The sequence below is a fragment of the Oxyura jamaicensis genome, chromosome 21 (assembly GCF_011077185.1).
Source record: "Oxyura jamaicensis isolate SHBP4307 breed ruddy duck chromosome 21, BPBGC_Ojam_1.0, whole genome shotgun sequence".
NCBI lineage: Eukaryota > Metazoa > Chordata > Aves > Anseriformes > Anatidae > Oxyura > Oxyura jamaicensis.
In genome coordinates, this window is record NC_048913.1 from 4,385,617 (window position 1) to 4,408,517 (window position 22,901).

Below are 22,901 nucleotides of genomic sequence, written 5' to 3' on the forward strand. Positions count from 1 at the left end.
GGTGCCATTACAGCTGTCTCAGGAATTTCCCCATTCCCTGAGCAGCCAGGGCAGAGGAATGGGGAAGGGAGGGGGAATGGGCAGATGGATTTTCCAGGTAACACCTGGTGAAAGAGGGACGACAGAGTCTCACTCAGAACAATGAGTTTGTTTTGAGCTGCTTGTCAGGAACTGACCTCTTTCCCCTCTCATCCTCTGAGCAAGTGATCCTCGGGGTCCTTGTTTTCTGTCTGCCCTCCCTCCCTGAGATGACTCTTTCCTCTCACTCGAAGCAGTGACGCACACGGTGTCCATCAGGTCTCCCTGACGTCAACACCTCTAGGCTAGGTCCTTGCTGGTGTCTCTCTGGGTGTTGAAAGACCCTGAGGGTGGACTCTGGTTGCAGAGGCCAGGTTAGAGTAACTTCTCTCTTAAAACCAGTGCTCCAGCTGCCTCCTCTTGCAGACAACCCAAGGTTTTTGGCAGATACGGTGGCTATGTGAGGGCAGACAAATTCCTCCTGAGCACTTTCTGCAGGGCATGCACGCTTGGGAGGTCAATTGTCGCTGCTGCTGCTGCAAGGAGAGGAGGTGCAACACTTGCTTGGGTTCTGGAGAAGGAAAATGCAAGTGCAAGCCTGGCGGGGAGGATACAGCTGCATCCTCTTGAGTGTACAGGCTGTAGCGGATACGGCCCTCCCTGTCAGGGACCTGTTGCTGTTCCACTGGCTGCTTTCTCCGGAAGCCGTAGCTGTGATACACCCACTAGGAATGAATGTTCCTCACAGCCTCTGTAATCAAAATATGATCTGAACCCACAGTTACAGCATGTCCCCTACCCACAGCCCCTGCCCTGAAATCCCAGACAAAGCAATAAAGCGTGGGTAGATGGAAGGGAGCATGACAAGGACAGGCCTCAGGCCCTGCTGTTCACACATATGGTTCTGAGAAAGGTCCCATTGCTGTGTCTACCATTGTGGCATCCACCGCACGTCTGCCTCCAGCCTCACAGCGTGGATGTGCCTGCTGTGTCCCACAGAGCACACAACATCAGTCTATCACTGCTGTGGGATTTCAGTCTGTCAGGTTGGGATCCTACAGGCCAGTCTGTAGGCCAAAGGGACCAAGTCCAGAGTCTCAGTGCTGCTCTTCACATCTTGGCAACGTCGGCCACCACAGCACAGCTGTGTGGGCAGGATGCCCTCAAGTGAAGATCTGTCATGGCACTTGCCTCCTCACATCCTCGATCACCTGAGTAGCTCCCTCCTGCTCTCACAGCCTTCTTGGCAGGCCCTGCTTGTCTCTGCCGGCTGCCTGAGAAGGATATTTCCCTGCCCGCCCACAGCTGCAGCCTGGTGCTGCCACCATGCTGGGTCCCCTCAAAGGCCCTCCCTGGCCACTGAGGGCTGGGGGAGACATGCCCAGCACAGATGGGTGAGGGGCTGTAGACAGGGTGGGCAAATCCCTGTGCTCACCTTTCCCACAACATGGGAGATGGGTACGTTCAAAAAGAAGGTGTGTGGGTTTAGCTGTAAGGCTAAATCGCTACCAGAGCAGCTTCCCAGTGGCCCCCTCAAAGAGAGGCCTGAGGGAAAGGTGCAGGCTCAGCCTGCATCGTGTGAGGGCAGACAAGACATCCCCATAGTTCCTGCTGGTCAAAGTGCCTGGACATGGTCTCACAAATCATCAGCCTCCTCCCAAAAAGTCCTTGCTTTCACACTGTGGATGACAAGCTGCTCTGTGCAGCGTATCTGCTATGGCCTCCCAGCCCAGGACTGGCCACTGCTGGGAGCAGATGGAGCTGAGGGCTGCCATGACCTGGCGCTTGCCAAATCTTCGTTTTCTTGGCCAGTCACACAATTGCCATGAAATTTCATACACCTGGTGGCCTGCAGCCGTGAGAGGCCCCAGGTGGGGTGAGTGGGAGGATATGTAGATAAAGATGCCCTTTAAAGTTTGGGTGACAGAGATTGTGCTTTCACATATTGCAGTAAAGTTCTTCAGGTAGGTTGTGAGGGCCTTTGTTATAGGGAGGGGGCAACATCAGTCTGAGCACCTGTGCCACAGTATGCTTTATTCTGCTTTACAGTAAAGATACAAAAAGAATTAAAATAACAGAGGGAAAAAAAATCATCACAATGTTTGTAAAAGCCAAGATCTGCTTCTTATTCTCTGTGCAGGAAAACAACCCTGAGAATGCCCACAGCAGCCAAACTGAGAGCTGTTTCACGGTCCCATTGTGCTTCTTGGTGTTGTCTGTCAGCAGTTCCCACCACGGAGGCAGGAGAATGGGGTACACCTGCCTCTGGGCACTGCTGCAAGGAAGTGACTTGAGCTTTCAACTGTTCTTCGTGGCTGAGACCTGCCAGCACGGCCTCTGCATGGAAATTCTCCTGGGAAGAGGCCCAAAAGGTAGTTTTCAAATTTTATGGTAACTGAAATCACAAAGAAGGGAAAGGGGCTTTTCATTTTTTATATTTTACTTTATTTTTTTGTAAAACTTGGCTTGGCTCTAATTAGGTGATGCAAATTCTTCAGATGAACTCTGGGTCTGAGGGGGATATAAGGTTTTACAGAGCCCGGCGTGAGGTTGTGTGTTTTGTACCTTGTCTCCTAGCAGCAAAAACCACATGGATGTGAGGCTGTTTTATGATCCGCCAGGGCTGTTGTTGGACAGGCTACAGTGAGCAGAGTTATTCCAACCACATTGGAATTACTGCTCCTTCCCTCCCTCCCTCCTTTGCCCTCTCCCCCCCCTTCACCTTTTTTTTTTTTTTTTTTTTTTTTTTTTTTGTCACCAGGCAAGTGTGAGAGAGGATGGATATTTTCACCCTCCTTGTGCCAGAACTCTCTCACTGGACTTGGCATCTGCCTCCTTCTCATCTCCCTTGCAAACCCTTTTCCCTTGCTGGCTAGGATTTCACCAGGAATTTCTAAAGAGGCAGTGAACTATGTTGGTTACTCTTTCATTTGCTCATCTCTTCAGTTTTTAAACAAAACAAAACAAAAAAAACTGTGCGCTCATGCTGTGCAGCAACTTCCGTCAGAGGATTTCTAAGCAGCTTGGCAAACGTTGAGTTCAGCCTCACAGTGTCCCTGTGTAGGAGGGAAGGGCTGTCATCTTTGTTTCATAGCTGGGGAAACTGAGGTGCAGAGAAGAAAAAACATCTGCCTGGGCGCACAACATCTCAATTCTACCCTGATCTGGGCTGACTCCCTTTCTGGTGCTTTAATCTGCTCACGTTCATTTTGTTTTTACCCCCACCCCTCCCTCTTACACTCTGCAATTCTTCCTGTCACTCAGTCTGGTGGCATTACCAGTTGTGATTGCAGAAATAACATCTTCCCATCCCCTCTCTGCTGTCCCACTCTCGGCCAGTCCTGGGGAGACCTACTCATTGGACTGCCTTAGCTTTGTAACTGTCACTTTCAGAGACTAGTTCAGATCTTCACCAGAGCATCACAAGAGCCCTCTGTTATGCTTGTTTCACACCAGTCTCCATACAGTGCCTTTGCTCTCTTACTTTCTGCTTGCTAGGCCCATGCAGAAGAACTACTTATTGACAGATGATCTCGTGTTTAGCACCACTTCTGGTAGAGCCGTTCAGTGTAAGGGCAGTACTGAATTGTTCCCCCTGGCTTTGGAAATACCACCTGCTCAATCATTTCAGCTCACCTGAAGTTCAGTCCAAAGAAAACTGAAAGAACTCTGAGTGTTTCCATGGCCTTTAGAGGGCTTTGGGTCATAATCCAAACCACACACTGAAAGATTTCAGAGACTTTTGAGTAAGAACCTTCCCTGCCCTTCCCCTGAATTCATGGGCCTTCACAACACAGATAATTCCCAGTTTCTTCACTCTTTTGCAAAGCATAGAGTAGAAAATTCCCAGCAGAGGAAATGGAAATGCAGTGCAACTTCTTCTCCATGGAATGCTTTTGACCTGTTGGATCAGCTGCCACCCATGGTGCTGCAGAAGACTGAAATAATGACTCATGGCAGAAGGGAGCAGAAAGCCAGAGGCATGGACCAGGGGCTGGATTCCTGATTAAAGATGAGAACTGAGATAGGGCACTGGCTTCAGACAATTAGAAATACAGATGCAGAACACAAATCATGGTTATGAATGAAGAGCTGATAGCATCAGATGTGAAATATGGATGTCCCTCTAAAGACTATGTGTGACCCAGAAGTGCAGTGATGAATTGTGTTGATTGCAGAGAGAGTCACCTTTCATAATTTTTACCACTTTGTTTGTTTTAGCCAGGATTTAGGCCCTTTGACCATCTGTCTGCCCAAGCAACTACTAGCCCATTGCAAATGAGTCTAACAGAGAGCAAGAGGTTTCTAAGTCATTAAATACCTGCAACGTTCATTGAAATGTCCTGGTTGAAGACAGAGATCCCATTTGTGAAAGTTTCTACTGGGAAAGAGTGAATTCATTTCTCAACGGAAACCCGAGGATTCAGATTTTACCTCAACATAGGAAGAGTTGCCCTTCAGTAGACATGAGAGAATCCAATCACTCGACAGGCATCCACACGAAACCAGGCTTCAATTAGTTCCTCTGCTAGTACAGATATGTCTAGCTGTAGTACAGGATCTTTCACGCCTGGTTTCTGTGAATACAAGGAATTGCTTGCTGCTTATTATATAGAGAAATAGATTTGACTTCTAGGCTAACATACATATCAGTTGGCTGTTAGGTCTCAGTGTGGCATTCTTTCTGTCTGTATGAATCCTGGAGCAGGAAAAAAAACAGAAATCAGCTTCTGTCCTTCCTGCCCTTCAGGAGGGGAAACTCTGCATTGCCCATGCCTTGCTGTAAGTGGAAACAGGCTGCTCACGGAAAGAAAATCTGTTCTGAGATGAAACCATCTGGCTCAGCTCAGTCCTATCCAGCTCAGGCTGGGATTTTCACAAGTTGTTATCAGAACTCTCTTGAGTGCTTGCGTCTATTCTGCCAAGGGTACCACCAAGCTTTTATTTGTAGTGAGGACTTTATTCACAATGTACACATCCAGGCAGGGGTGGGGAGGGCTTGATTGATAGTGGTGATGGCTGATTATAACAACAGCTATGTCCCATTATCAGTAAACTCAAGGCCAAGCTACAACATAGCAATCTCTTTCTCAGCATAAATACATGTGGCCTGGAGATGCCCTGTTCAGTCCTAGATATAAAGGATATGAAGGTGAGGGCTGTCTGTAGAATGAGCTCTTTCTTTAGCTTCGTAGAAGGTTTTGGACCAGAGAAAACATTTAGAAAACATTTTCATTTGTAAATGTCCTGAATGATAGGGTTTTCAGCTCTGCCCCAGGCTAATTTCTGAACAGTGACAAAACCACTTGCATAGAGGGGCTCCTTGTCTCATTGGATCACCCCCCTGCTTGCTAATGGCATGGAATTTGACCAGGATTTATTTGCTGCTGCTGGAGGAAATGTCTATTATGGGCTTTTTTCCCTGCACAGCCAGTTTACTATGTGTGAGACAAGTCAGGTGACAAGTCAGCCAGAGTGGGAGGTTTCCAAAAGACACAGACCCCCAAAAATGTGCCCGTTTTGCTTGTGACCAAGAGGATATGTGATTCAATGTGTTAGGGGACTGTGACCCAAAGCACTATCTAGGGATATATTTTGAATGCAATGCTGCTCTTGTGCATGCTGGTATAAAGCTGCTGGTTTCTTCCTGGTAATTACAGAAGTATAACTGGCTTTTTTTGGGTATGAATAAATCACCAGGGAAGTGAGCTGAGTGATGGAGAGAATCAGCAGAGTTCAAACCCCTACATCTGCTCCTTGTTTTCTGCCAGGGTAAGACCGCTGGATGTACATATGATACCTGTACATAGCTGGTGGCCAAATGCCACCCAAGCTAAAGATCAGAGGCAGAAAAATCAGCTCTGCTTAAAGAGAGAAGGACGAGCATGGAAAATCCCCCTAATTATTGCAAATTGCAGCCAAAACCACTTGAAAGCAGAACAGTTCATTCTGGTTAGGCAGACTTTGTAGGCTGAAAATGTCACGTTTAATTAGCAAATCACTTTCTCAGAGTCATACAGACAGAGCGGTATAAAACACAACATACGGCCACAGCAAGAGGTGTAAGTCAAGGTTCCTGGAACCAAGCTGGATCTGCAGGAACCTCAGTAAAGATATGTTGTCTTAGGGGCCCTGTAGCAGCTGGTGCTCTAGATTTGGGCAGAAAAGATGCCTGCAAGAGCAGAGGTGACACTGGAAATGTCAGGGGAGCATAACTGGTTTGTCTATAGGAACTAATCTAGCTCTGGGTCCTTATGGAAACCCAGCTGGCTAAATTTATAGTGAACAGACATCCACCACCCTTCTCTGACCACATCTTCCCTTCTTGGGACAGTCCCCCACTGAAGATAATCTAGGGTTTGTACTAGAAATTATTCTTAGAACTGTGAATTTGTCCTTGTAGACAGGCTTCCTATGCTTGAATTAAATGATAGCCAGGCTGGAGTACAGAGATCCCTTGTTGTTTTTTTAGATGAGGTTGTCTCTGCCCTTAGGCGCACGCATTTCTCTGGAGCAGAATATGTTTCCAGGGGGACAAGCGGCCATAGTTCTTGGTGTAAGAGAGGGCATAAGGTGTGATCAAATCCAGCTGCAGGGTATGTCTGTCTTTTGACATCAGTGGATTGATACCACAGATGGAGCTGATCCAGTTCCTTGGACAGGTTCATCTCAGCATCACTGAAGTGATTTACGCTCATTTTTGCAGTGATTTATGCTAACAGCTGGATTCACTTTTCTTACTGCCCTGCACCCTTGGTTTTGTTCCTCCTTGCCTCTATTTCCCACTTCATCCTCCTCCTCCCAGTGGAGGTCTCCCCTCTGCCTTCCTCTCTGCCTCCTCTTTTTTTCCATTGCACACAGGGAGGACGACATCCTCTTGCAGCCACTTTGAAGGGCTCAGTCTGTGATGGAAGCAGCAGGGGCCAGACAGGTTGCTGCTTCTATCCTGCCCTGGCACTGAGCAGACAGCACTGTGCGAGTGGTTCAGCCCACATGGCTTTGTGGAGACACCAGAAATGGGCTGTAACTAATCAGCATTACACCACAATTAAATAAAAGGCAAGGAGATGGAGACAGTGTCCTGTGTAAGGAAGGGAAAGAATGGCGATGAGGTCCCTGAGGCCCTAATCTGCACGGAGAAATGCTGCTATAATATTCTACAGTGCCTTCTACCCCCAGGTATTGCACATATTTTCAGTAAGACCATTATTGCGGCTCTCTCTTAGCAGTTTGTGTACGTTCAAGCCCATCTTCCACACACTGCCTACTCAGTAGTGGCCAAAATACCCAAAGTAGCTTGTCTGCATTGCTTTCTGTGCTCTGCCTGCTTACAATTTCTTTTCAGTATTAGAGACAGTTGTATTTATTTTTTGTGTTTGGTTCATGTGCAGCCAGTTACGGAGTAGCCATGGGAAGAAACATAACCCAATATGAGGCTGTTTGTTGAGCACACACCAACATGCTATGCCTGACACTGTATACCCTGCTAGTTTCTGGAGCACTCCCTAGCACAGCACGGAGTGCCAGGAGAAAGCCTCCCGGCTGTTTAAAGAAACGCATCCTCAGTACTCTACACTGCACCAAAGCAAATGCACTTCTATTTTCTGTCACTGAATTATAGTGCCTGTGTTCACCTGCATCACACAAGGGAGCAAAAACATTTGTGTGTAGTAAAACAAGACAGAAAGGAGCTTGCTGGGGAGGGAGCAGGAGTGATCTCAATTCCTGTAGTGCCAGCAATATTTCATTTGTGTGTGGGGGGGTATCACTTCTGTGTGAAATCCATTGGCCACCCACAAAGGCAAAGCCCAAAAGGCACCTTTCTGTTACATAATGTCTTTAAATCCTCCCAGTTCCTCCGAGTAAAGAGCCAATGTGAGGCTTGCCATCACCGTCTTCTGTGCTAGCGTTCTCTAGCAGCATGCGTGGGACTGGCCAGCTGGTAGAGCTGCCAGACACATTATATCCGCAGCTATTACGCAGTGTTGGCACCCACAACGGATACTAGCAAGCAGGGCTGGTGTCCATTCCTGGCACTTCCTGGATTGTGTGGGAGAGTTTTTCGTAACTTACTGTCAGGGAAGAATGTGCTCGTTAATTGCTACAAATGCAGATAGAGCCCTGCGCTGCCTTTTCTGATTTCATAGCATCCTGCACGTCTGGCATCTAAATGTTCTCTGTGCTCTGCTCTAACTAGGCAGGGAGGGCTCAGACCAGAAGTGTGGTTCTCCAGACTGTTAGGCTCTGATTTTACCCCAGCCACAAAACCCAGTCAGATCCTTTGAGCCCAGTGAGCCTCCACGTAGCCATTGTAAAAATCCTGTGATCCGTGATCTCTCTTTGCTTGCAAATTAGAAATGTTTCCTCCTGATTCCACCATATCATCACCTGGTATAGGCTCACCATTTGTCACTGTCCAGACTGGTCATACAAACTGGAGAACAAGAATAAAAAGGTTGGGCAGATCCTATATTAATGTTCTCTGTTGGCCTTACTTAGCACATGCTTCCTTAGGAGGATTAGGAAGAGCGGTCGGTGGTGCTTAACATGTGGAATTTTTCTGCAGCTCCCTTTGTTCCGTCCTCTTTGCTTGTTGGAAATAGACTGTATTTTATTCTTCTCCTTGCTGTACTTAAGTAGTAGTTTTTAAAGGAATCCATCCAAAAGACAGTTTCCAGTCCAAACTCCCACTGATGTCAAGGAAGAGTTTCTGTAATTTCAGAAGGAGAAAGTAGCCGATGGAATTAACTGTAGATATAGCAGACACTTTGCTTCATATTTTCCTGCTGAAAATGGCTAATTTTGATTACGGGGTCAACCTTTGCTTTTGCAAAATGTGTAGAATGACCTTATCACTGTCCATTACAGAACTACTCTGGTATACACCTGCAAGAGTGTGTTTATCTGATCTCATTTGTTCCCAGTGATGTCCACACTTGGGCACTTATCCCCACTCTTTCAGAAAGCTGCTATGCACAGCTCCTCACACAGTGCATACAGAAGGAATTGCAATATTAAAACCTCAAATGCAATGCAGCAACTGCTTTACTTTGCTCCTGCAGAAAGATATAAACTATTTTCTGCCATGGGTCTTTTAAAACTAGTCCAAAGTACACCTTTATTTTTTTTCTAATACCATGCCCAAGTGTATGAGATTTTGAGGGAGAAGCAGCTTTCTCAGTGCTAGCATCCTCAAAAACCTGAGCCCAGCAGAAACAAATGTCTCATTTTGCGATAAACCTTGGTTTTGGCCAGGCCATCTGCTGTCAGGTGATGCTGTGGATGATCAGCCACAGAGCCGGGGCAGTTTCCAGTAAACACAGTTTCAGTCTCTCACATATGAGCTCTAGACTAACCACAACCACAGGCAGTGGCAACTGTGGCAGCGGCGGACAGGAAGCAAGGAACATCTGGCCTTTGACTTCCTTTAAAGAGATTTGGGTTTAGGTTGTTTTCTTTTCTTCTCCCTCTCTGTTGGCTTTTGTTGCTGTTCAGTAGGACCCAGAGGCAGACAGGATTTGAAACCACATACCTCGAGGTGCCAGAGGAGACAGACGCTGGGGTTAGCACAGCCTCTGCTGCGTCTTCATGAAGCTGTCATTGAGAAAGGGAGGGCTGACTCCTGGCGTGACCTTGTGAAGGTCATCCTCTCATGCGCCTTCTCCTTCTCCCCAGCTAAAGGAGCTCATTTCTGTGCCACTTCCATTAGCTTCTGCTCCCCAGATTGAACACGCTCTCACTGACACAATAACAGCTCCGTTCACAACATGATTTTTGGGCAATTAGGAGTTTGCCTGGGCAGGATGTCACCTAGCCAAATGAGTCTCTGTCTGAAATGCGTTCTGTTTTGTTTTGGCTTCCTGGCTGGTGGAGTTGTGGTTTGTTTACTTATTTGTATATATTTTTTTGCCTTTTACTCTAACAAGAAGTGTTTGAAGTACAGGATCCTTTAGAAAGAATGAAGTCTAGTAAGCACGTTAGGAACAGAGCTCACACCAAGGCTGAATTGGGCTGGCTCGCTAGCTGCAACTTTTAACACTTACTGAGCAGTTTGGGAGCAGACACCCATGGATGTCTGTGTCCTTGCCTGCTACAGAAGTAGGGAAACTGAGGCACAGATCAGTGAATTGACTCATTGAACAGCAGCCAAAAGGACAGTGTGGAGTTAGGAACAGAGCCGCAGACTCTTGAATTCCAGCCCAGAGCTCTCTTCACAGGGACACGGTGCTTCTGGGTTTGGGTGTTGCCTAGATTTTATGTTACCCTGTCTGCACAGGAAGCAGTTTACTCAAGTCATGAATAAACGTGAAAAGTGCTCAGAGTTTGATTTTTCTGTTTTCTTTTTAAACGACAGTTTCCCAAAATAAATGTTCCCTTGAGTCAGTTCAAGTTCTGGTAGGAAGAATTTCCACAGAGAAAGGACCTTTACCATTAGAAGTGTACAAATGGGTGAGTCAAAATTAAAAAATAAAAATAAAATAGCCCTGTGATCGTATAACTTGCTATATTAGGAACTCTTGCAATTGAGTCTTCTGCTCAGTGACTTCTCAGAATAGCTGGTACAGATACTTCAGGGGAAAACAGCACATTGTCCTCCCTTCTGTCTGCCCCTCGGTCTCCATAAAATGCAATTATGTAATGCTAATTTCTCTGTAATATCAGCTGATTCCTCGGAACCAGCACCATTTTCTTTTTCTTTTCTTCTTTAGAATGGCCTAATCTCAATTTCAGCTTCCTGGCCCCATGGGCTGTGACTACTTGAGACACATGCAGCACTGCCGTTTCCTCAATGGATTCACTGATGCTTCTGATTTATCTGTTGCCCAGCCTAGGGGAGTTTTTCTGGGGCAGTTCAGCCTTGTGACTTGCCATCCCTTATTCACTTTTCTCTACTCTGACTCACTACTACGACCTGACTGTAGATTCTTTACTGAACACGGTGCTTTAATTACCTTAATTACTGTCACAAGAACAGCACTGGTTAGACATCTCCCTGTTTTATGGCAGAATGCACTTTCCAAACTGTAGTGTCCGGACAGAAGAGGATCCTGATGGGAGGAGTCATCCCTGTAGTGAGTGTCTGTGCATCTCGCACCCTGCCATGCTGAGGTAAAGAAAGAGAATGGGAACAGGAAAGGAAGAGAACTTGGAAAGTGAGGTGTTAATACCCTGTGGTGCAGACACCTCTAGGAAGGGAGGAGAGAGTGAAACAGACCAAGAGTGGGAAATGCAGTTTCCTGATGGAAGAATGTTGGCTGACACATCTGCTGTGAGTAACAGACTCAGTGACCCCTGTCTGATAGCTATTTATAACTTCTCAACAATGATTTCCTTATCACGAGGCCACGGTCAGTGTCTGCACACCAAGCGGGGGGGAGAAACCAGGTCAGAAGTAGTGTTTTTGCAACAAGAATAAGCCAATTGCCAAGAACTCTCCTCTCTTCTCCTTTGTGAGTGAGGCCATGGTCCAGCCGAATAAATGCACTCAGAATCACCGAGAGGACCCTCATGGTACCCACATAACTTGCAGATCAAAGGAATGAAATGCACGCTGTCATGGTTCTTCACCAAAGCACATAGATCCACAGCTGCACCTTCTGGGAAGCAGTCCCTAATTACAGGAGCAGAGCGTGAGGTGATAAGGTAGCCAGCAAATATCTCAGTAGGACATCGCTGTTCTGTTGTATACGGTTTGACGTTCACAAGGGCTGGCTAAATAGATAGATGATCCATAGTGTTGAAAGATGTCCTTGCTTTACAGTGCCATTTACTGTCTATCTATGGAATCAGATAACCTTTAGCACTGAAAATGAGCAATGTACAAAGCATTGACGTAGAATTCCTAGAAAGATTACAGGAGACAAAAGGGGGTTGTGCAAAGCAGAATTAGCTCTGTCTTCCTTGTGTGCACGTATTATTTTTTCAGGAATCTTTAAAAACAGAAGGTGTGTTGGATCTAGATGCTTTGTATCATTTCCTTTCTATCCAATCCTAAGAATTTCCTAGCAATCTTTGCATGCTGCTGAAGTGGTGCTGCATTACATGACAGCCTTATATAAACGTGACGTTTCCTCCTTGTTCCTGAGGTACATCTTACACCTGAGGTACTCCTCTGAGGTGCTGTGAGGTCAATGTACGTTAGTACAATGCCCTGGAAGTTCCTGATTGTGAAACAAGTGGAATGTACTTAGAGACCTGAAAACTGCTGTGCAGTTATCCATGTAGGCTCTACTTTGCAGTTAGCTATTTACATCTATATAGAGATCAGGGCCCACCTGTGGTGGTGAGGTTGTGTGAAAGGTCATAAAAAAGGGTAGCGGTAGCAGGTGTTGAGATCCAGCGGATATTAATGTCTAGCTTCGGGGGTAGTGACCAACAGCAATCTTCTAAAGAAAGACCAGGGCAAGGCACACAATGTAACATGCTAATTGTTTCCTGCAAAGGATTAGCTGCTTCCTAACTTATATATATTTGGAGCTGTTGATCTGCTGTGTAATAAATCTACTGATGGCAACAGTTAAGCAAGAGTCTTCCCTAGCCCAGCTCTCAGGACAGTAGCATGCAGAGGGGGGGAATCTGCTCTCTGGCAGGCAAGGGGGAAATGCAGTGAGAATCACAACACCCAGCATCGCTCTGTATTTTGAGTCAGAAAAAAAAAAAAAAATCTGAAGCTTGAATTGCAGATTTTTTTTGTCATTTTTATTTCTCTGCTCCACTATTAATGAAACGGGCGTGTTAAGAAACTGATGTCTTTACATTAAGTGACCGGTGAGGCTGAGTGGAAAAAACTTCATGTCCTCTGCTTGGTTGGTTCTGAGAAGAGGCAAAGGTTCTGGGTCAGCCAAAATCCTGTTGGCAGCTTTGCAGCACTGGAAGTGCCGGGGCTGTTTCCACCCCGAGAGGAACAAAGGCTGGGTTTGGTCCGTCACTATTTACCTCATGGATGATGTGATTCCATCAGCTCGGCTGGAGCCGTAGCAGAGGAGCTGAGATCCTGCGCAGGCCACGGTGCCACCCAGCCCTGCAGTGTCCCACTGCTGCTTTAACCATTTGTAGCTTGCTTTGGGGAGCTGCTCTGGTGTAAATAACAACTTGACAGATGTTATTTATCTAAATTGTCACAGGATCCAGAGTGCTCCTCTTGCTCATGGCTAAGGGGGGCTGTTGAAGGTAGGGATGGGTGCACGTGTTCTTGATTAACCTCTGTCTCCTTCTGTCACAGTTTGAAAAGATGGATTTGGATTCACCAGGGATTGTTCTCAAGGAAGAATGAAAAAGGGAGGTGAAAAGAAAGGAAAATAAAAGAAATGACAGGTCAAAAGAAAAAGAAAGAAGTCCTACAGCAAGTGATTGAAGGAAAGGCCTCAGCCAAGCTTTGCCAGCCCAGAATGGGTAAGAAATAGCTGCAAATCTCCTCTCCAGGCTCTCTCATTCCCAGCACCAGCTCTGTGCCTGCAAGCCTGCTCACTCCCAGTCCTTGAGTGGCTGCTGCTGTGGGAAGGGAAGGTGTTTTTATTATTAAGCCACACAGCTCTGCTCGTATGGCAAGAGAATGACTCAAAAATGCCTTGGAAGCTGTGGTGAGGGTGATGATATCACTGGGCAAGTGCGTCACTGCAGTGATCTCAGTGGGCTCGTTAAAAGATAAATCTTAATAATAAGACAGGGAATACAATGATACAAATCTCCAGCAGGGAGCCTGGGGAAGCGCGAGGGCTTTGGGAAGGGATGAAGGGAAAGCGTGCGTGGGTACAGTGAGGTTCTGGCTCTGGTGCCCTTGGGCAAGCATGGGCCACACCTTTAGCCATTTCCCTCACCTGAGCTGAGGGACTGGTGCCAGTGAGGGACGGCCCTGCAGGGAGAGCTCATTCCTCTCCAGGTAAGGGTGGGCCACTGCAGGAGATGGTGAAAGGGCACTATATAGCCCTGAGAGAGCCATGTGTGTCACTGATATTCCTGGAAGGGGAATAAGGGAAACCTGAGCACAGCTGCAGGGACAGCTGTGTGGAGCCTGGACAGTTCAGTGCAGAGCTCTCTGAAATCTAGCTGAATGTGGCATCGTGGTCTTGCTGCAGCTGCTAGGACTGTCACCTATCACCCCTCTAGAAAGGGGCTGGGTGCTGTTGTCATCTTTAAAGCCTTGAAGCCAGCTGCTGTCCTGCTGCTCAGAGAGCAGGAAGGAGCAGTGTGTGTGGGGGGGAAACCTCAGCCCTCAGAGTTTCAGGTTTTGATTAATGCCTCTTCTGCTCACCAGGAAGGAGTCTCAGGGATAGGGAGAACAGAACCCAAGCCTTGGCATTGCATATTCAGGCTTCTTCAGCTTGTCCTGGGTGCCTGTCATTTCTCCTTCTCATTTCCACGTACTCATGCTTGGGTTTCGCAAGTCTCTTAGGCCTGAAGGGAAGGGCTGTAGGGAGGAAGCCAGACATTAGTGGTTTAGGACACCCCATCCAGTCCTCTCTGCAGAAATAAAGGGACTTACAGAGAGAGAAACAAGGCCCAGACACGTCAGATGCACTGCAGCTGGTTGTACAGGACTGTGGGAACACTGCTGCTGTTCCCTAACTGCACATCAAAGTGGGAATCTGCCTCTTGCCCATTCTTTTCCTGCACAATCACTGCTAGGTTACTGGCTCTTTTAAGATGCCCTTCCCACTTCACTTCCTGGTTGGAAGGAGAAGAAGCCTTTGAAGGCTGCTTTAGTGTCCAAGAGCCTCTTTCTTCCCCTGATCTCCTATAACACCTCTCTCACTTTATCCAAGTCCGTGGAAGCCTGAATTGTGTTCATACAGCTGTGGTCTGCATTCATCAAGGAGCTTAGGTGCTCTCAGCTCTACCTGTTTATCAACTTGCCCAGTTTGCTGGACAGAGAAAATGTGTTTAGCATGCTGTCAGACTTCCCAGACCCTTTTACACTGAGCTGTTCATTTGGTATTGATGGCAGAGTGGAAGCAGCATAGAAGCAGGTGTCCATTACTCGGGGTTTCCAGGGAAAACTTGGGCCGAAGGATGCCCAAGTTATAGAGAAAGGGAGAGACCAGAGCCAACTGTCTGGCTGGAAAGTTAGTGTAATGGACACCTGGAGGAAGCCTGCTGCAGCTTTGCCATCATATCCTTTATGCCACTGTTCTTTAACTGTCTGCCTCCTGGCTTTCAGAGTGCCCTCCATCCCTGAACTGTGCGAGGAGTCGAAGCTACAGGCTGGCCCAGAGGGAAATCTTTCTAGCAAGACTGCCTGCTTCTCCCAGATGTGCAGCCTCTAGAGGTAAAGTACAACATTCACACAGCTACCGTCCTCTCCTCACTGCAATGAGGGAAAGAAACCACAAAGGAGAGAACCTTAGGAGGAACTTTCACTGGCTATCCATGTAGCCCAACTGCCTTGTATTTCTGGGTGTCACTGAGATCCACCCTGCCGGTGAAAAACGGAGTAGACAAAGATCGCTGCAGGATGATGACATGTTCATTTCCTTGGCATTACACTCAATCATCCAGCAGGTTAGTGTGGGTGCAGGTGAGGGTGAGATTGGAACATGGAATTTTTGAGAGTAACTGAAAATCAGGTACTCTGAGATATAGCTTTTTTTTTTAGTCCTTTTAGTTCTCATTTATCCATTTAATCCTCTTAAAACATAAAAGCAAAAGTGTGGGTTAACTTTTTTAGCTAGCTGACACCTAGAGATATTACAATGAGCAATGTGCCTTGCTTGTTGGAATATTTCCCCATCTGCCCCCTCTTGTTTTCTCTCTGCAACTTGAGAGATGCAGATTCAGCCCCTTTCACCTTCACAGATGTTATGTCTGACCTTAGACAAACGCCCTTTCTCTCTACACATGCCAAGGGACATTGCAGTGTCCCACCTCACAGAGGCACTACAAATACAATACTCTTACAGTACTTGGACACTCAGCTGCTATGGTATTGCAGGCCACTTCAGTTTCTTAGACAGTTTTAAGCTATTTTTGCAATGAAGGAAATGAAAATAGAGCCGGACTAGAGTACAGCTCTAACTGAACCCAGAAGTGAATCCAAAAAGAAACAGGAAAAAGAGGTTTTAGAAATTACGGAAATAGAAAAATCTATTTCAACCTGCTATTTAACATGCCTGGTGCAGGCAAAAACCCATTGTTAGTTCAGCTGAACAAAGAGCTTCTGAAGCCCAGAACCAGCAGAGGATGGAGAAAGCAGCAATTGCATTTTGGAGGTTGCAGAGATACAGGGACACTGGAGAGAGCAAATGGAATTCCAGAGATTTTTCACGTGCAAATGGATATTTCCTTTGAGAGCCTCTAGACTAAATAAAACTCCTTGTGTCTCAATGGACAATATATCCTGCTGACCTGGCAGCATCCTCTCAGTCCAGCACAAACCAAGTAATGCCCTGCAGCTGCTTGAGAAGGATAGAAAAGGGGAAGGGGAGGAAGAAGAGGAGGCATGAGGAAGGTTGATCTCCTTTATTATTTCTCCCTGCCTCTGTCTCTCTCACACAGTTTTTTTCTTTCCTATTTTTCGTGCCTGCAAAGTCTCAGCACTTTGGTTGATGTTATGCTAGAAGTCAAAAAAGAAATGATCTGAGAAGTCACTGATCAGATGGTCGGCCCAGATAAAGGCAACAGCAATTTCTGGCCTTCACGTGTAGAAGTGCAGATGGGTTGTAGCTTCTCTGAGACTCTCAGATGTTTGCATCTGCTTAGAGCTTTGCGGTGCTGGAAACTGGACACATTGAACACAGTGGGCTCATTCTCTCCCCTACCTGATGATAGTATTGTACAAACACACAACACATTGCTGATTTAGAGCGGGGGAAATATTCACAAATACATCTGGCCTCATAGATGCAGATTAAATCAGATCTGGAGCTGTAAGATGGGGTTTTAGTTGTAGACAGTATGTAAAATGTCATCCAAGCTGATGAATTTAAGTCATACGCCAGTATTTTTTAGGCTGAAACCCATAAATCTGATATCTACTTCTGAGGAATCTGCCAAATTAGCTAAGAAGAAAAGGTAACAGTTAGAAGGATTACTTTTCACTTGTCAGGAGACAGCATTTCCACTGGGAAATTTTTAGGGCATCCATAAATCAAAAAAAGTTGAAATGTCTGATCTTCTGTTTATTTATTGATGTGTTCATTTTAATCATCTGCTCTGTAATAAGCAAGTAAGAAAAAAAAAATCTCCCTTCCATCCTTCCTTTCTGATTATCTTTCCTTTTCTTTCTTTCACCAGTAATTGAATATAACTAGGAGAAATGTCTCTCCTTGTTAGTCTACCTATCCCATCATAAAAGATTTAACCACACTGAGTTGTTTCACGTTCCCAGTCAGGCAACAAAAGTCTGTCCTGATTCCCTTTTCCTTCAGGGATTGCTGTGGCCTCTGTGAGTCAGATAGGAGCTGGGCTGTACAGCACTGAGCCAGCTTGTGGAGTCAACCAGGCTTTAGCTTGCTGCTTCCTAAGGTCATGGTCCAGTGAGTTTTCACATGGGTCTGGCCAATGTTGGCACAAAATATATTTACAGCCAGTGCCCTGATGTGATATGTGATCCTTTCATCTGTCATTCAGCCGTCAAATAACAGCCCCATAATATGCCAAGAGCTCTCTTATCGTCCAAATAAAACACAGAAGTGGGAAGGATTTCATGCAGTGTCCAGGTACACAGGTACAGGTAATCTGACTGTAAGGGTTCACTGTCCTTTAGCCAAAAATACATGTTACTACTCACACTTTGCATGGCGAAAGACATAGGTTTTGCTTGTGACACTGTCTTGTGACAGAGACTACTGCTGCAGCTGTATCAGCTTGGCTTTAACAGGCGGCTAATGCCTGTTTATTCTTCCTTTCCAGCTTGGTCTGACAGCATTCCCTGCACCCGTGCCTCAGTCTGCCTTGCCAGCCCAAGTCCAGCCTCAGCTTGGATCTGTCCGTGCTAGTGAAGGTGAGTCTGTGATGTTTCGGGCCTCTTGCACTCAATGGTGCATTGAAGCACATCAGGAAAGGATAAGGTCAGGTATTTCCTTTGGGCTGGGTGCCCAGTAGCTTTGGAGCAGGAGAGGAAGAGAGTTTCCAAGGCCCCTTCAGAAAGCAGGGCCAGTGCTGCTCTGGCATGGCAGGAGGAGAGAGTTCCCCTGCCAAGTCCCCTCTGGACCCCTGATCAAACACATTGGGGCACCCCTTTGTGCTAACAGATGAAACTGCTCCTCTCATGAACTTGGGTACTCAATGCCAAGTTTAGATACAGTCTAGACGCAGTGGTGTATTTATAACCTTGGCACATGACGTGGCAGGCAGTGGGGTATAAACAGCATTCAGACACGATGAGAAGCGCAGTTATTTATACATCAGGGTGCTGAATGTAGGGTACCACAGACCCAAGGGCAGAGGTCACAACTGACTGGAGATAGGAAGAAGTTGTCCAAACGGTGGGAGTAGTGCTTTTGAAAATGGTACATAACAGGAGTTGAGATTGCTGTCTAACCCCATACGTATACTCCAGCAAGCCACAGACTGACTACAGCTCACTGATAACTTTGAGCTGCAGCAGGTTTTTCTTAAAGAATAAATCCTGCTGCTGTAAGAGATTAAAAGAGCGAGAAGCAGCTGAATGGCTCAGCCAGCGCCTGAGATTTAGGCAAATATTCAATCACAACAGTAGGTAATACAAGGATACTCTACTGATAGCTTGACCCTGTCCAGTGGATTGAGTGACAGCAACTCCCTCACAGGCCTAAGAACTGACAAATTCATGACAGTATCAGAACTCGGAATCTGTATTGCATATGGAATATTGAAGAACATAAAGCCTGTAGGCTGCTCAGGCTTTGAGGAAGTCATTATGAACATACAACCCTAGCAGCCCCTTGCAATTACTTCAATTTCATGCTTCATAGATCCAGTCCACTGTTAAGCGAGGTTTGAGTGACGTTGCCCTGAGCTGACAATGTCACCTAAAGATCTAATTGAGGAGACAGAAGAGTGACAGAATGATGTGTTCCAGAATTCTGACCTGTTTATGTATAAAATTGATTGAATGGAGGGTTAATATCTATGGACCTCTTTGAGCTCTTGGTCTGAAATGGGATGGAAGCACATTGTGTTATTATTTGCCTGGGAGTCTGAGCTTTCAGACAGCTCTCTGGCTTCCTGTGAAAACTGCACCCTTACAGCAAGTTCATAATATGATTTTGATTCCAGCTTGGCCTTGATGCAGGAATCAGATAGGGGTTTAACTCTTACACAATTCACCAGACAGCAGCTGTTACCGTACTGTGGCCCAGTCATGTCTGGTGGCTCTTCATGTCCCAAACCTCTTAGAACATGGAGACCTCATGAGACAGGCTGGCTGAGAGAGCCAGGCGAAGGGACAGGATCAATGACAACAAGGTGAAGGAAGTCTCCATGTCAAGTCTTCCTCGGTTCTGCCCTTCAGGGAAAGGAGTGTCACATCAAGAGCTGAACATGACTGTTCTTCCCTCTTCTTTCTTCATATTGCTACAGAGGGTTTTAGGTTACTGCCTTGAGGTGGGGGGAACCGGTTCTGCAGGGGATAGTAGGGGAGCAGAAGGGGAAGAGTGAGGTTGGACTCGTGTGGCAATAAATATCCATCTGTGTCCTTTGTGTGACTTGCATGTCATGAGACACCTCAACCTTCCATCCCGGAAAGAAACTTTTACAGACATAATTGGCTTTAATAATAGCTTGCACAAACAGAGTACTTTCCCCTGAGAATCCCACACACTGGGCAAACATCTGTTGAGTCCTACAAACCTCTGCCCTCGACATAGAGATGTCACTGTCACTCACAGGTGGAGATGGATTATCCAAACAGAAAGTATACTGCCCAAATGTTAGCTCAACCTAGAAGTCAGAGAAAGGTCAAAGAACCAAATCCTTCAGTGCTTTCATTAAGAAAATGTTCCTTCTCCCCAGCAGGTTTTAAGGAGGCTGTTTTCCTAATCCATGAGATTAACTTTACTCAGTTTCTCTCTAGCTCTAAACTTGGGCCCCTGATTCTCTGCAGTCCAACACAAGTAAAGTGGGGGGCAAACATCTACTTACAGCTGTAGTTTTGTCTGGTGACTTTGCAAGGGTCCAAAGCAAGAGACCATCTTCCATTATGTTTGATGGGAGGAGGTTCATCAAGAGAAAATTGTGCCGTGTTGCAAGAACGTGCCATCTCCCCATGCTGAGTCTCATTTCACGCTGGTACACACCCCAGGGCCCTCTGCTTTTCAGTATCTGCTGCTTTCTCTGCAACGTGAAGGGGGGACTCAGCAAAGACTGGTTCCTATCTCCTGTCCATCTGACCTGTGGGAAATGTCAGCCCAGGCAAATGAACCGCATTTAGACAGAGAAAGAAGTGGGTAGTGTAGTGAGCCACAGCATTATCTCAGTGGGCCAAATCCCTCGTCTGAGAGCCATAAATGCAGCTGTGAGGGGGAAGTGTCAGCGTGGGGGTGCTGAATCATCACATCCCAGAATAAGCCTTTGAGAGGTCACCTAGTTTATTCTCCTGCACGAAGAGGGGAACAACTACATCAGCACCTTTCCTGGCAGCTTGTGTGCTGCACCCTCCCAAGCTGCAAAGAACCAAAGACTCTCCTTTCTGCCGCTTGCTCCCTTCCTGTGTTACTTCTGAACATCACCTGAATGCCCCATGCTACACCTTATCTGTGTGCCATGTGGGCAAACAGTGCTTCCAACAGCACGGAGAGCAGGACTGCCAATTAGGCCCTGAAAAATCCCTGGTAATGCATTAGAAACAGTGAACCTTTCACAAACCTTAGAAAGGTAGAGTAAGCACATTCCCATCCTGGGGAGCACTGTAGCTCCTTTACTTTTATGCCATATCACATCTAGCTGGCCTCTCGCGTGGATCCAAACAAAATCAGCTTGTACCTTGCCACACCAGAGGGTTCTCCATGCTGCTGCTACTGCCTGTTTGTGGTGATGGAGTTGTTTTAGCCATGAGAGATGGTTTTTGGCTATCATCAGAAGGAAATAGGAGTAGATTCTTCCCTGCCATGCTGCACAGAGAAGATTGTGGGAGAATTAATTTACATTTTTCCCCCAGCAGTTGAGTTTTCTGACAACTCTGGCTCCTTTTGTGTTACTGAGCTGCAAAGACCCCAGAGGACTTGACTCAGTGCTTCTCTTGCTTTCAAGGGGGAAGAAAAAGCAAAGACATGCATGAGAAATTTCCTCTTTCATGGAAAATCACAGCAGATGCTGGTACTTTGCTTCCCGCACTGTGATAGTGCCCAGACAATTTGCGTGACCACTCTGAGGTTAGTCTTAAAAAGCAAAGAAAAATCTGAAGCAAACTTAGTTGCAGTTGTGCTGGCAAAAATCACTCAGCTCTTCAGTAATCTGAAATCTGCTCCCATTCATGGAGTTAAACATTCCCTCATAGCATGGCTCCCAGCAGGGGGACAGTAAAAGGAATTGAATAACAGTTCAAAAATGATATATTTTGGAACCCCACCATCATCTCACGGTACTTAAAACTATCAAAGAATTCCCAGGGATTGCTTTGCCAGTGCCTGACAGGGAACAAGCATCCAAGCAGTGATTATTTCTGGTGGGGAAAGATTTCCATTCTTTCAGTACAAAAGGCCTCACCTTGGATTCCTGTGTAGTTTTCTTCAAAATAGCTGATGGGAGCTTTTGATGCCCAGAAGGCGTGAGATCTGGCACATATCAGACGTGATTTGTTGCAGAAGTGCTACCACACTTAAAGTCTCAGATCTCAGTGTGGCTGTGTGGTAAATCCTCATCTTGTATGTCTGCACTGGAGTCTGTAGGGTGCCAAGAAGGAATGTTCTGAGTTTCTCAGGGACTGATCCCTCACTGATTTGGGGTGCAGGGGAGGAGGAATAGGAAAAGAAAGAAAATAAGTTCTTTGGGGTGCTGGAAGTGCACAGCCAGCACTTAACTAAACTGCAACAACACACTTGGGCAGGAAGCATCTCTGCAGATACAAGCTAAAGTGTGAGCTACAGAGCAGCTGCTGCCACGGAGATAACACACACACAAAAACATACCTCTGTGGATTTATGAGCATGGAGGAATTGAAACTGCTAAAATGGCTTTGGTTTCCCTGTTTGGCCTGTTCCCTGCCCCCCATTCCAGCAAAGACTGGCAACACCAGGGGCACAGCACTTAGGAGCCTCCTGCATGCTGTTGTTTGTAACCTGATTGCTCTTTGCTTCCTTGTGCACTCAGCTAGAAACACATGCAAGGCCCCAGCACTTCAAGTCCTGTTCACCCTCATTTGCTCATGATGTTCAAAGCAACATGTGGATGTGTTTATTTCATTTCCTGATAGCAGGTTGAGCTTGCAACACTGCAAGAGCTGTGTTTTGACTAGGAAGCTGAGCACATTTGATATGAAAGCTGTAGAAGGGACATCAGCCTTGGTGTTACCTGCTTTACGTAGAGGATGTTCCTTGTGGCTTCAGTGGGTGCGCTGCCTGCGTTACAAGTACAGGATTGCTGAGTGCCTGCCACGGTCTTCATTCCAGCTTCTTAACCCCTTGCTTGGTCTGAAAGGCTGTGTGTTTGAGTTAACCCACCTCAGTTCAGCCTGTGGCTCAGGAGGACAGAGTAGGTACAGCAGGATTATATATTTGGCTGTAAGTACTCCTAGTGTATGTCAGAGGACGTGTACTTTCTAGAGGATATGTCATGGGGGCTGCCTTTGCAGGTAGGAGAGAGGTAGCAATGGGAGCAGTGGGAGCTGGGCTGGGTTTGCCTCATGGACTTGCATGTGTTTGGAGATCCTGAAGGGTGTGGGGGGTGCTGTGGGTTTTGTGTCAGGCGCTGTGCGCTGAATGAGGTGCCTGCCCAGGAATCTGGCTGGGGATGTTTCTCCTCCAAGCTCT

The 22,901-nt window shown here is 46.6% G+C and overlaps 1 long non-coding RNA gene across 1 annotated transcript; it reads left to right on the top strand.

Moving 5' to 3' along the window:
• Window positions 1–1,942: 1,942 nt before the first annotated feature.
• LOC118177008 lies at window positions 1,943–22,037 on the top strand. The gene is made up of 6 exons (XR_004755632.1): window positions 1,943–1,982; window positions 2,159–2,390; window positions 13,241–13,410; window positions 17,866–17,956; window positions 19,583–19,589; window positions 21,191–22,037. It is a non-coding gene; the product is annotated as an uncharacterized LOC118177008 (long non-coding RNA).
• Window positions 22,038–22,901: the final 864 nt, after the last annotated feature.